We start from the raw sequence: 11988 nt of genomic DNA, 5'->3' as shown, positions 1-11988 counted from the left end.
AATAAACTGAGTGATAAATATAGACAAACATAAACAACAAGTAAAGGCAGTTTTACCTAATTTTCTGTTAAAAACAAAACAGAGCCAGCGTTGCCTCATTAAAACTGAAAGTCTGGACAGAATTTCAGGAGTTATCTGATAAAATACGTCAATACAGGAGTAAAGTTTATTCAGATACGTGTAGGTCTTTTGTTGTTTTTTTTGTTTTTGTTTGCTTGTTTACTGTTGATATTACTTATTAACAGCTCGGTTGCTACACAACTTATTGAAGCGCATCTACATTTATAAATTAAAAAAATAAATGAATAAAACCGCCTGAGTCTCCATTTCATGAAAACTGTGACTTTCTGCATTCAACTTGGACTAATTATTCAAAAAGACTAGCTTTTCTTTTTTTTTAAACTTTTAAATAAAAATTAAAAATTATTTGACTAACCAAAAATATTTGTTTTTATGTATTTGATGTTCTACTATCCCCTCACAGCTTGGGAATAAATAAAAAAAAGCCCACCAAACAAAAGCTTTGGACTCGGGAGGATATGTCTCTGGTCAGGGGGACCAGTGAAGGAACCCCCTTCCCCCTTGGGGCCGCCCCTGGCTGATAACCCAACCCTGCTGAGTTCACATTTGGTGTTCAGAATGTAAAACATCTCATTTGTTTAATTTGTGAATGAGGCATGTGCGGAAAGAAAGTGGACGATTTATTTGTGTGTAAACTGTTCTGAAAAGTTTTTTTAAATGAACTCATCATTTATTTATTTATTTTTAGTTTCAGCTCTGATTCGTTGCACGACAGATTGTTTCATGTGGACCTTCCTCCTCCTCCTCCTCCTGAAAGGAGTTTAGGCGCTGCGCTGTTTCCTTTTGTTGCTGAGCGCAGCCCCTACTGTCCCTCCCCCTTCCTCCCTCCCTGCCTCCCCCTCTTTCCTTTTTTTCCCCTCCACCCATCCTCCCATCTCGCTCGGTTTCATCCAGGGTGACGCCAGCCTCTCTCACCCCGCCCCGTTCAGCCCAGTCCGCTGCGTTCATTTCATTCCTGCTCCCATTCCGCGCATATTTCGCATCCTTGGAGAGACGCGGCGCATTTTACGCACCGCGCGCGCGCCTCCGTCACAGCCCGAGCCGAGCGGGGACTCAGGAGTTGGGCCGAGAGGTTCTTACCGGCGCCGCGGCCACCCGGATCCGTGGGAAAGTGGGAATTAAAGCGTAAAAGAGGCGTTTGGATCGAGGTAAGTTCCGGAGGAGGATTCCTCCCCCCCCCCCCCCCCCCCCCCCCCCCCCCCCAGGCTGAAAAAGCACCGGACGGTTTGTTTTGTTTGTAAAACCCTGAAGTGACCAGCGGAGCTGAAATTACAGCGCCGAGGGCACGTGCGGTTGTTAAACAAGTCCGAGAAGCTGCTGGTTTGTGGCGCGCGGAGCTTCACGTGCAGCTGTCTCTCCAGTTGAGTCCCCACCAAACGTGAACATGTTGGCCTCCGCGCGGAGAGGGAGCGAGGCGAGGGGGGACTTGTTGCATCTCAGGCCGGGAGGGGGGCGGCACAAACCCCACCAGGACAAACATGTAATCACGTCATTTATTTACTTCCAAACAAAAACACCCAGGATCACTTTTACTAACTAAAATATCACACGCTGCCTCAGAATGGTTATTTATAGGTAGAATAAATCCATTTATTATGTTAGGTTTTTATTTTCTGCACTCAGGACATATTTTAAATATTTTTTTTTTTGATGATATTTAGGATCAGAGTTTTGAAATGTATTTCTCATGTGATGTCAGCTAAAACACAAAAACTAACCGTCATCACAATAATATTAGTCTGCTCAGTCATACGCTGTCATGAGCATGTTCTGCAGGTTCATAATTATTTATTCAGTCCAGCGGAGTCTGTTGATGCTCACCTGGTCTGGATGAGAGGAACATCTGGGTTTGTTTCAGTGCATCTCAGCTCGTATTCGTAATATCGCTCCTTGCATGTTTTTCTAATATTGTGCACGATCGTGGTTCAAAATGACCTGTTCCTTCTCTGCTGTCCAGCTCTTTATTCTAACTCTTGTATTTTGTTGCAAACGTTCGTTTTAAAACAGCGTTGCCTTTGAAAGGTGTTGCTCCTCTGGACCGTTGTCCGCCTGATGAAAGGTGCCACCAACAAACGACGTCCTTTTGTTTTAAGGAACGATTAGAGCAGCCGTCCCGCCAGTCGCCCAGCACAAGTGATGGATTGGAGCAACAGGTAGAGGAAGTGGCTGCAAACGCCTTAAATCTGCTGCGTTTGTCTCTGGTGTCGTATTAAAAGTCATTTAAACTGTAGAAAGCATAAAAATGTCAATTTTAACACCAAACGGGCTACTCACATCTACCACTGATTATCAGACTTTTAATCCACTTTTTAATACGAGGGTTCAAATGTTCAGCCTAGTTAATTTTCTGGCATGTTTTATGCAACGTAATGTTCAGCAAATGTTAATTTGACGTTCATTCCCTTTGTGTCAGACCTTCAGCTCCTGGGCTGTTCCCACCGTCTGAGCTGATAGTTGTGTTTTGTACTTCCTTCTTAACTATTGATTAAAGGACTGCTCTTGTCCTTTTATAGCCTGAGATCTGTGGCAGCGCAGGCCAAACCACAATGTAATTATTGGAGAAAATTACAGCCCGTAGGATGCACACGGGGCAGATGCTCCTCTTCTGCAGCAGTAATCCGTTTGTCAGATGTTGGGAGGTATGTCGGATTAAAGGAGGAGAATTCTGAGCATATTAGCTGTGGCTTCTGTTTTCATGGGTCTGTGTGGATTAATTTATGCTCGTTCACAGTGAAATTATCACAGGATTTTTTTTATTTTTTATAACCGGCTCCAATTAAGTTTGTCTGTTTTGCCTTGTTTTGTTTTTTTCTAATAATGTAAAAAAAAAGAAGTTTTGCTCAGCTAGCAGTCTGGAAGAATAATATCAGTGTAACCAGAAAATGTTAATGGTTATTGTAAATTGTATCAAACGTTGCAGAGAAAGAGTTGACTCCAGTAACTGTCCAGATTTATTGACGTGTTTTCTAGAATGCAGGCATGCACTCAAAGTAAATAAAGCACTTTTATCTGCGTACTTTTATCAACAGTCCGAGCATCAATCCTACTTATCCACGGAAAGTTTTTGACTTCCAGGGACGTCGTCGACGTTGACTTGCTTTCAGTCACTTTGGCTGTTTTTGTTGGTAAACAAACATGTGGCAGCTGTTTACAAATTTTGCTTATAAATTTTCAATATGAGGAAAAAAACAACTGTGCAGGTTTTGTTTCTTGATCATTTTCTTTTGAACCGGATGACTTTGCATCGAGTACCATCAGGTCTTCACGAACTAAAATTAAACTTTAGGAAGTTTTGTCTCATCGTGTGAACGTTTATGAAGCGTTCACACTGTTGTCATCCATTTTTCTCCCGTACGTTTTACGGCATCTTTCTCGTTCCACAATTTTTGTGCTATTTCAACAAAATGTTCAGCTCGTTCAGGACAATCCTGCTATGACTTTTGGTATTGGTGCAACTTTAGCTTTTTGAAATATTTAGCCTTTTTTTCCTCACAGAAAATGAATTGAGCTCATTTTACATCCTTCATATCTGTTCACAACCTTTTACTGCTCCTTTCACATTTTGCTCTGGTTCAGCTTCTTTCAGCTTCCTTGTGCAACTTTAAAGATTTTCCAGCTAATTTCAGCTGTTTTGTGCTTCTTTCAGATTATTTCTGCTAACTACAACATTTTTGTGCTTCTTCTAACTTCTTTCTGCTAATTTCACCTTGTTATGTTCCTTTCAGCTTATTTCTACAAGTTTCAGCCTTTTCTTCAATTTCAGCTACTGTTTAGCTGTTTTTATGTTAATTTAAGCATTTTCAACTAAATCCACATTATTAGCACTCATAAAAAATGTTCAGCCTAATAAAGCAAAAATGTGCTTTCTCCACTTGCTTCTGGTCATTTAACCTTCTTTCTGCTTTTTTAGCTACCGTTCAGCTGTTTTTTTTCGTGTGTGCAGATTTCTTCTTTTTTCAGATAATTTCCACTTTTTGTGCTCATTTCTGCTTCTTTAATCCTAATTGGGTATAATTGTGTTCTCCACTTTCGTCTGGTATTTTAAGCTTCTTCCTGCCTTTAGCTACTTTTCAGATATTTTGGCTAATTTCAGCTTCTTTTTTTTAAGCTAATTTACTAATTTTAGTGCAAATTTCTGCTCACTTAAGCCTAATTCAGCAAATTTGTTCTTTTCTTCTGCTAATTTAGGCTTATTCTTCCATTTCAGCTACATTTCAGCATGTTTTTAGCTAATTTCAGCTGTTTTTCAGCACGTTCTTCAGCAATAAGCATTCCCACTGCATTTTCGCAGGAAATGCAACTTCTCTAGTTTTAAATTTTATTCAAACTTTATAAAAGTTCAGTTGAAAGTGTCTGCTCTGAGTGTCCTGTCAGTGTAACAGGAAACAAAGGAGAGGCGTTTGTGCTCGTCATTGTTTAAGCTGCAAAGCTTTGTCAGTCACTCTGAGCAAACAGCCTCCACTTTTCCTCCCCCTTCCCCCGCTCTCCTCCTCCTCTCCAGTCCGTTGACATCTGTTTTGAGTCCTCCACGCACCTGTAGAGACCAGGGGAGTGTGTGTGGGTGAAGGAGGGAGGTGCAGAATGCAAATCCAGGCGTTTGTTCTGGGCCTGAGCAACGCAGATCGACTGACTAATGACCATTTGGTGTGTGTGTGTGTGTGTGTGTGTGTGTGTGTGTGTGTGATGGTCCAGGCCTCATTGTTGCAGCAGCAACAGGCGTCGCTGGATGAGGACGCACCATATGTTCTCTGTGTGCTTTAGCCACAACTGCTGTGTTTGTGCTCACGCTCGTGTGTGTGTGTTCAGCTTCTTCACCAATGCTGCTGCAATATGGTGGAGTTTGGAGCGGCGGGGCGGCTCGCAGCCTTCCTCCTCCTCCTCCTCCTCCTCCTCGGTGTCTCATCTGTTGTGTCACAAAATCTGGTACGCAGATTTTCTCTGGGCTGGGATTAGAAAGGGAAATCTTCCTGGCATGAAGTGTTGTGAGTCTGCACTTGGTTTCTAGTTAGAGCTGTGTGAGGAGTCAACAGGTGACGTGAGGGAGAGTTTTCTGGTTGGCTCTCTTTGGATGCTGCAGACGAGTCCGGTCAGAGGTTAAAAAGACGTGGGGTGTAGGGGTGGGGTGCAGGTTCAGCTCGTATGTAATGAAATGTAGCGAGCGGAGCCGGTTTATTAGAACAGCGCTGAGTGTTTTTTGTGTTTGGCATGGGGGGGTAAAGCAGTTAGGTGGGGAGGGGAGCAGCTTTGTTTAGAGGATGGAGGGAACAATGGGCATCCTTCTGGGTGGGGTGGGGACTGGGGGTTGGCAGCAGCAGGTCAGTGGCTCCTGTACTGACTCGTCTCTCACCATCTGAACCTTCAGCTCAGTGTCAGAACCTTTTTTATTTTATTTAATTTTTACTTTTTACTGTAAAGATTCTTCAGTTTCATAAAAAAAACCACGAACTGTTTGTCTGTTTCAGGGTGAATGTTAAAACGTCACCGAGTCAGAAACTCTACATTTTTCCACTCTTCTGTATTTTGTTTGTATTTGTGCTTCCTCCGGTCACACGGTGTGCCGAGCAGCGCTGCCTCTCCAACATGTCCATGCATTCAGCCGTGCAGCTGAGGTCCTGTTTAAATAATAAAAAGACATTACTGAGTGGTTTATTCTGCGAATAACCTTTAAATAGTCCGGCTGGTCTACTAGAGGAGAAACGCGTCTCTCTTTTTAAGGATAACGCTGTTTTAAAACCAATGTTTGCAACAAGCCACAAGAGTTGGGTGAAAAATATATACAGGTGTGTCTCAACAAATTTAAATATCGTGAAAAAGTTCAAAAAACTTTTGCCAGTCATTTCAGAAAGTGAAACTCATGGATTCTTTACACAGAGTGAAATATTTCAAGTCTTTATTTCTTGTCATTTTGATGATTATGGCTTATAGATAATGAAAAAAACAAAAACTCAGTGTCTCAGAAAATAAGAATATTGTGAAGATGTTCAATATTGTAAACTCCTGGTGTCACATCCTGATCAGCTGATTAAGTTTATTTTTTCTCCTGTCGTTCATACACGTACATGTGATGGAAGGAAATCGTGTACACAGGGTCTCAGTTACATCCAACAAAAGTATAAATTGTAAAGGAAAAACGGTAATAAGATCTAAGATATGAACACGCTCACATGAGACATGAGCTACAAATGTGTCATTCCTTGAGTCCTGCCACTCCTGAACCAGAGACGGCGTCAGTGTCTTACCTGCTGAGGAGAAGAACAACTGGACTGTTGCTAAGTCGATGTCCTCTTTTCAGATGAAAGTAAATGTTCATGTCATTTAGAAATCAAGGTCCCAGAGTCTGGAGGAAGAGAGGAGAGGTCCAGAATCCACACTATTTGATGGTTTGGGTCCATGTCCTCTGCTGGTGCTGGTCCACTGGGTTTTCTGAAGTCCACAGTCCACACAGCATCTAGCAGGACATTTTAGAGACTCCATTCTTCCTTCTGCTGACGAGCTGTATGTAGATGCTGATTTCATTTTCCAGCAGGACTCGACACCGGTCCACCCTGACAAAAGTACCAAAAGCTGACTGTGGAATATTCTAATTATCTGAGCCTCTGAAGTAAAAAAAAAAAATATATATATATATATATTATCTATAAGCAATAATCATCAAAATTACAAGACATAAGGTGTGTGTGTCTGTGTAATGAATCTATACAAGTCTCTGAAGTGATTGACAAATTTAAACTTTGCACAATATTCAAATACATTTTATTCTGCTGCACGCTTTTAAGAAGGATAATTATTAACGGACATCAGATGTGAATGACTCTCAGCTACTACCACATCAAGTTTTACTTCAATATCTTCTAAACTGACAAATACATGTTTGTATTTGTTGATGCTGATTAGCTGTGTTGCCTCCTTAAATTGGGTAAACTCAAGAAATAATCATTTGTAAGTGTTTATTCAGTGGCTAATCTCTGAAAGTTTTTTTTATTTATTTATCCAGTGGTTTTTGAGATATTTCTTAACAGAACAGGCAACAACATTATCATCCACCCTTGCTTTTTGGCGGCAGGATGTAATAAAGTCCTGCAAGTAGAGGAAAAAAAAAATCTAGGATAAAATTGTTAATGAGAATTTATTTATTTTTTTTAAATCTGAAGTTGCACCTTATTCAAACTTGTGTTTCACTTTTGTTCAATTTTATTTCAAAACCAGCAAAAAACAATATATTTTTAACACGGATACATAAATGTGTTCGTTTTATTTGATCTCATTCTGTTAATAAAGTTAAATAAAACAGTCTGAGTGCTAACCGTTAGGCTCTGCCATCGACAATAAAACAAAATAAAGCAAATTGGTGTTCAAGTTAAGGGATTTTTGCAGCAAAGTTCAGAGTTGTAGGATTAAAAAAAAAAGTTTTAATCCTCATGCGAGAACCGAACGGTCTTGAAAAGCTTTCTGCTTTAGATAGAGGGTCCTGCCGGTTTCATTTCCAAGCAGATAAATGGATTAAAGCGCCTCCCTCTCACGAGGAAGTCAAAATCAAGTCTCCTGCTTCCTGACCACAGCAGGAAGTGAGCAGGAAGTCTTGATTTCAACCGTTTCTTGTGTACTTTCCCTGTTGGAAGAACTGACATGATAACCACGACTCTCCCGGCTCTCCGGTACTTCCACAGTGGAAGACGGTTTCCCTTTTCCTGGAGCTTCTTTGTAACATTTGCTGGTGATTCAGTCGACTTTGTGTTGTTTAGATGGCTGCAGGAAATGAAACGGAGCAGAAATCTGATCCTCTGTTAGAGCCGACGAGTCTGTTCAACTTTTAAAAAATGAAATATTGCGTTAAATTGTTCCTAATTAATAAAAAGGAGCTTTTAGCAATTGATATTTCCGGTTGCTGTCCTGATGGAGCTGAAACTGGGAGCTTTAATATCAGTAAATATTCTCAAAGTCCTGCTCTGTAACTTATTTTTCTTTTTTTGTTGTTGTTGGTTGATTAAAATTATATGTTCAAACACAGCTATCAACTTTCATTTTATTTGAAAGTTTAACTTAAACTAAAAAAAATGGGTGTATCTGAAGTTCAGATACACCCATTTTTCATTGTTTACTGTTGGTTTAGTTGACAAGTGTCAGCAAAATCATCTTATTTTATGCTGGTGAACTTTTTTACCCAACACAGTCTGCCACACAACTTTTAAAAATATTTCCTCCTGCACGAGTCCTGCTCTGATCAGCTGTTACCTTGACTTTCTCATATCTACTGCAGATAAGATACTGACTGCTCATACCTGTTCCATACATGCTATAACTGCCATTCCTCAGCACAAGACCAGGTTGGTTTTATGAAAGGCAGTGGGTGATATGCATTCCCCCAAGCACTGCTGGACTTTTAGTTATTTCTCTGTTAACTGGTTTAGTAGATGTAAATCTTAAAGACCTTAGATGAACGTGCAGCAGTACTGTATTTTTCACTGTATAAGTTGCACCTTTGTGCATAAATTAGCATGACCTGCGACTTATACAGCGAAACGACTTATTTATGTTTTTCCCCCATATGTACAGATATAACCCAGTTTTTGGCTGAGATCTGATAATTTCATTCATTCTGACATAGAAAATATTGAACACAACCATTTTCAGCTGCTAGACTAGAGGGTGCTCGACTAATACGGCAAGCCAAGTGTCTCATTAATAGGTAAAAGTGGCTATTAATGAGACACTTGGCTTGCTGTACCGAGCCACCTTCGTCTCGCTCAGGAACTCCTGGAGCAAACGTCAAATCAGCTGCATTTCACCGCCCAGGAGAAATGCAGCTGATTTGACTGTTAAAGTGCATTTTTTTAAAGAAAAGTTTAACTGAGAGATACCTTTACTATAATGTCGAGCAAACAAATAATTGTTTTTAAGTGTTAATCTTGTTAAATTCTTGTTAAAGTCCTCCCGTGCACGCTCCCACGGCCGCCATTTGGCAGCCAAACAATTTTTGGCACATCACCGGCGCACGTTTCCAGGTGGTCAGCGGTGACGCATAACAGATGCGACTTATTTATGTTTTTTCCACTTTATTAGACATATTTAGACTGATGCGACTTATACGGCGGTGCGATGTGTACGGCGGCAAGTACGGTAATCTGTTTGATTCTGTTCTGGGGTAAAGCTTAGTCCAAATCTCAGATGTGGGAAAAATAAGAAATAATCTCGCCATTGTGCTGGTAAGCCAGATATATTCGTGAAAAACCCGCTACCCAGCATCGTGTTTACAACATGTACAGCCGCCACACTCCCTGCCTCCCAGCCTGCATCTGTCTAAATAAAGCAACACCCAAGTTTTAATGGACCGCAGATGGAAACCAGTTCAGGGGCTAATTCATTTTGAGTGCGTGTTTGGAGGAGAGCGAACCTGTTGCTGGCTGGAGGATGTAATTGTGGTTGAGAGATGAGGGAGATGGAGGTCACTGTACTTTTTATATATTTTTTTACCTTCATGCACAATGCTGCGTTACAAGGTGTTGCACGAGGCTCGTACACGGGCACGCACACATGCTGCTCACGTGGCTTCAGTCTCGGCACAATGCTCCTGTGTTCACACTTATTAAATGGTGTTGGTATTGCTGTAACCTCCCCAGGCCTCGCTTTTCCACTCGTGGTGCATGTTGTGTGTGTGCATGAAGGTGCACATGTGACATCCCTCCTCCCCCTCTATAATCCACCAGGAAGGGACTGGATAATGGCTCCGTCTGAGTCAGCAAAAACTCTTAAAGAAGAAGAAGAAGAAGAGGAGCTGCTGGCTAAATCCTTTACCGTCACATTTCCAGGAGGAAATAAGCACTTCACTGTATCAGTGTGCAATCTGTGACCAAATACTAAGTGTGTGCATAAATGCTAATGCCTCTGAGAGGAGATGGTGAAATAATGAGCGGTGCATGCCGTGAATCACAGCCTCTTCACCACTCAAAGCAAGTCTCTCTGTCTTTCTCAAGTGCATATTAGCAGCGGGAACGGATAAAAGAAGAGTCGCTGGTTTCTTACCGGCGATACTTTCCCGCGTGGTTCATCGAGTATTTGTCTTTGTGTGTTAAAAACACACAAAGGTCAGATCTAATCAACTCGAAGGCTGATAAAGGGGGACTTATTTGTCTTTGTGTTGTCCCAAGATGAATTGATTTGCTGAAACCGAGCACGTCTGAACTAAAATCTGAAAAGCAGAGATGTGCGTCAGCGCCAAGACAAAAATCATGAGCTGATTTACATCTCCATTCAGAACGGAGGCAGGGAAAATAATAATTTGGAATCGGTTTGTACAGTTGTGTTTATAGTGACGAGCTGGAAAAGTTGTGAAACTAAATGTTTTTCCAGCTTCACACCCGGCAGGAAAAAATCTCTAAAATTGTAGGATGTTCAGTTTGAGCCGCATCCGATTACCTGAAAGGGCTGGGTCATTTAAACAAATGAATGACTCTGATATTTGCTGACTGCTGGACGCCTGACAGAAGGTTAGAGGGAAATAAATAAAGGTGGATTACACGCAACCAAGGTGTAAGACGGTGCGTTCAGGTTTGGGTTTGAATTCTATCTAAAAGAAGCAGAAAATATTGTCCTGAAAAAAATCTTCCACCTGATGGATTCTAATTGCAGATGGCGGATTTATTCGTTCAGCTGCCAAACCTTATTAGCTGACGCAGCTGCTCCTGAAACATTTGAGTAACTCCACAATTAAACATTCACTCTCCCTCAGCCATGGGCTTAAATAAGACAACTAGAGGTCCACTTCCTGTCCCGCCCACTGCTCGCATCTGTGACGTCGTGGAGGAGCAAAGATGGCGACCCAAGAGGACAACAGCTCACAGCCGACAGCAACTATTTGATTAACAGCAAGCCCAACTGGTTCTTTGTGACTAATGAATTTTTACAATAAATTATTAGACTTGATGATGTTAATTTTATTCAACAATCATGCAAAACAATTGATATATAAGGAAAATATATCATAGTCAAATATACATTATATTATACTGTGTAAATATTACATAAACCAGAGGCAATGCCAGATTGTACTATTTAATAATTAGTGCTAAATTGTAGCATGATTCAGTGTAGTGCACTGTATAACAATATGTGCTACAGAAGCTAATATCTACGAGCCAGTTTTAATAATTAACAGCGGTTACATCGGCTTTAAAGGCTAATTTTAATTTGAAAAGGTTACATTATTAGCTTCAACAAAGTCCATGCTCAATAATCCAGATATAAAATCCAACATTTTTCAGTCAGGTCATCTGGACAGTTTGTTTTTTTGTGCTGAAACGTTTCGCCTTCGATCCGGAAGGCTTCATCAGTCAAGGAAACACACAACAAAACTGATTCTTCCCCCAACAGCTTACTCCAAAGTGGAACAAACCAGTTCTGCTTGTGATAAGATGGTCTCTTTGGTACGCCCCTCCTCCATTGCTGGCCCTCTTCCTTGTTGACAGTCTTGTCAAACGTTAAAAACAACAAAGTCCATGCTCAATAAACCATCTTATCACAAGCTGAACTGGCTTGTTCCACTTTGGAGTAAGTTGTTGGGGGAAGAATCAGTTTGGTTGTGCGTTTCTCCTTGACTGATGAAGCCTTCCGGATCGAAGGCGAAACGTTTCAGCACAAAAAAAGAAACTGTCCAGATGACCTGACTGAAAAATGTTGGATTATTAGCTTCAGTTCTGGTCGGATCGCATTGATGTAAATAAGATAAAATCTGTTAACTTGTGAAATGACACATGCTTTCCTTTTGGTCTTCGGTTGGTACAGCTGTAGCACACAGCTTTGTGGCATTTGTACATTTTTTATATACATTACATAAAGTTCAAGTATCAGTTTCTTTCTTGTCATTCGCATCACATGTGGTACATGAGGTGGAATGAAATTGTGTACTCAAAG

At 41.0% G+C, this 11988-nt stretch overlaps 1 protein-coding gene across 1 annotated transcript in view; it reads left to right on the top strand.

The window, feature by feature from the left end:
* Nucleotides 1-1130: 1130 nt before the first annotated feature.
* The window catches only part of tead1a (TEA domain family member 1a), a 71217-nt gene continuing 60359 nt past the window's right edge, over nucleotides 1131-11988 (top strand). Inside the window, exon 1 of the mRNA XM_037683362.1 lies at nucleotides 1131-1229. The gene's annotated coding sequence lies outside the window, so the exon portion shown is untranslated. The remainder of the gene's footprint in view (nucleotides 1230-11988) is intronic.

This window comes from Nematolebias whitei, chromosome 10, assembly GCF_014905685.2.
Source record: "Nematolebias whitei isolate Nwh7 chromosome 10, NemWhi1, whole genome shotgun sequence".
Classification (NCBI taxonomy): domain Eukaryota; kingdom Metazoa; phylum Chordata; class Actinopteri; order Cyprinodontiformes; family Rivulidae; genus Nematolebias; species Nematolebias whitei.
Note: the sequence above shows the minus strand (reverse complement) of the source record. Positions and strands in the feature narration are given on the sequence as shown.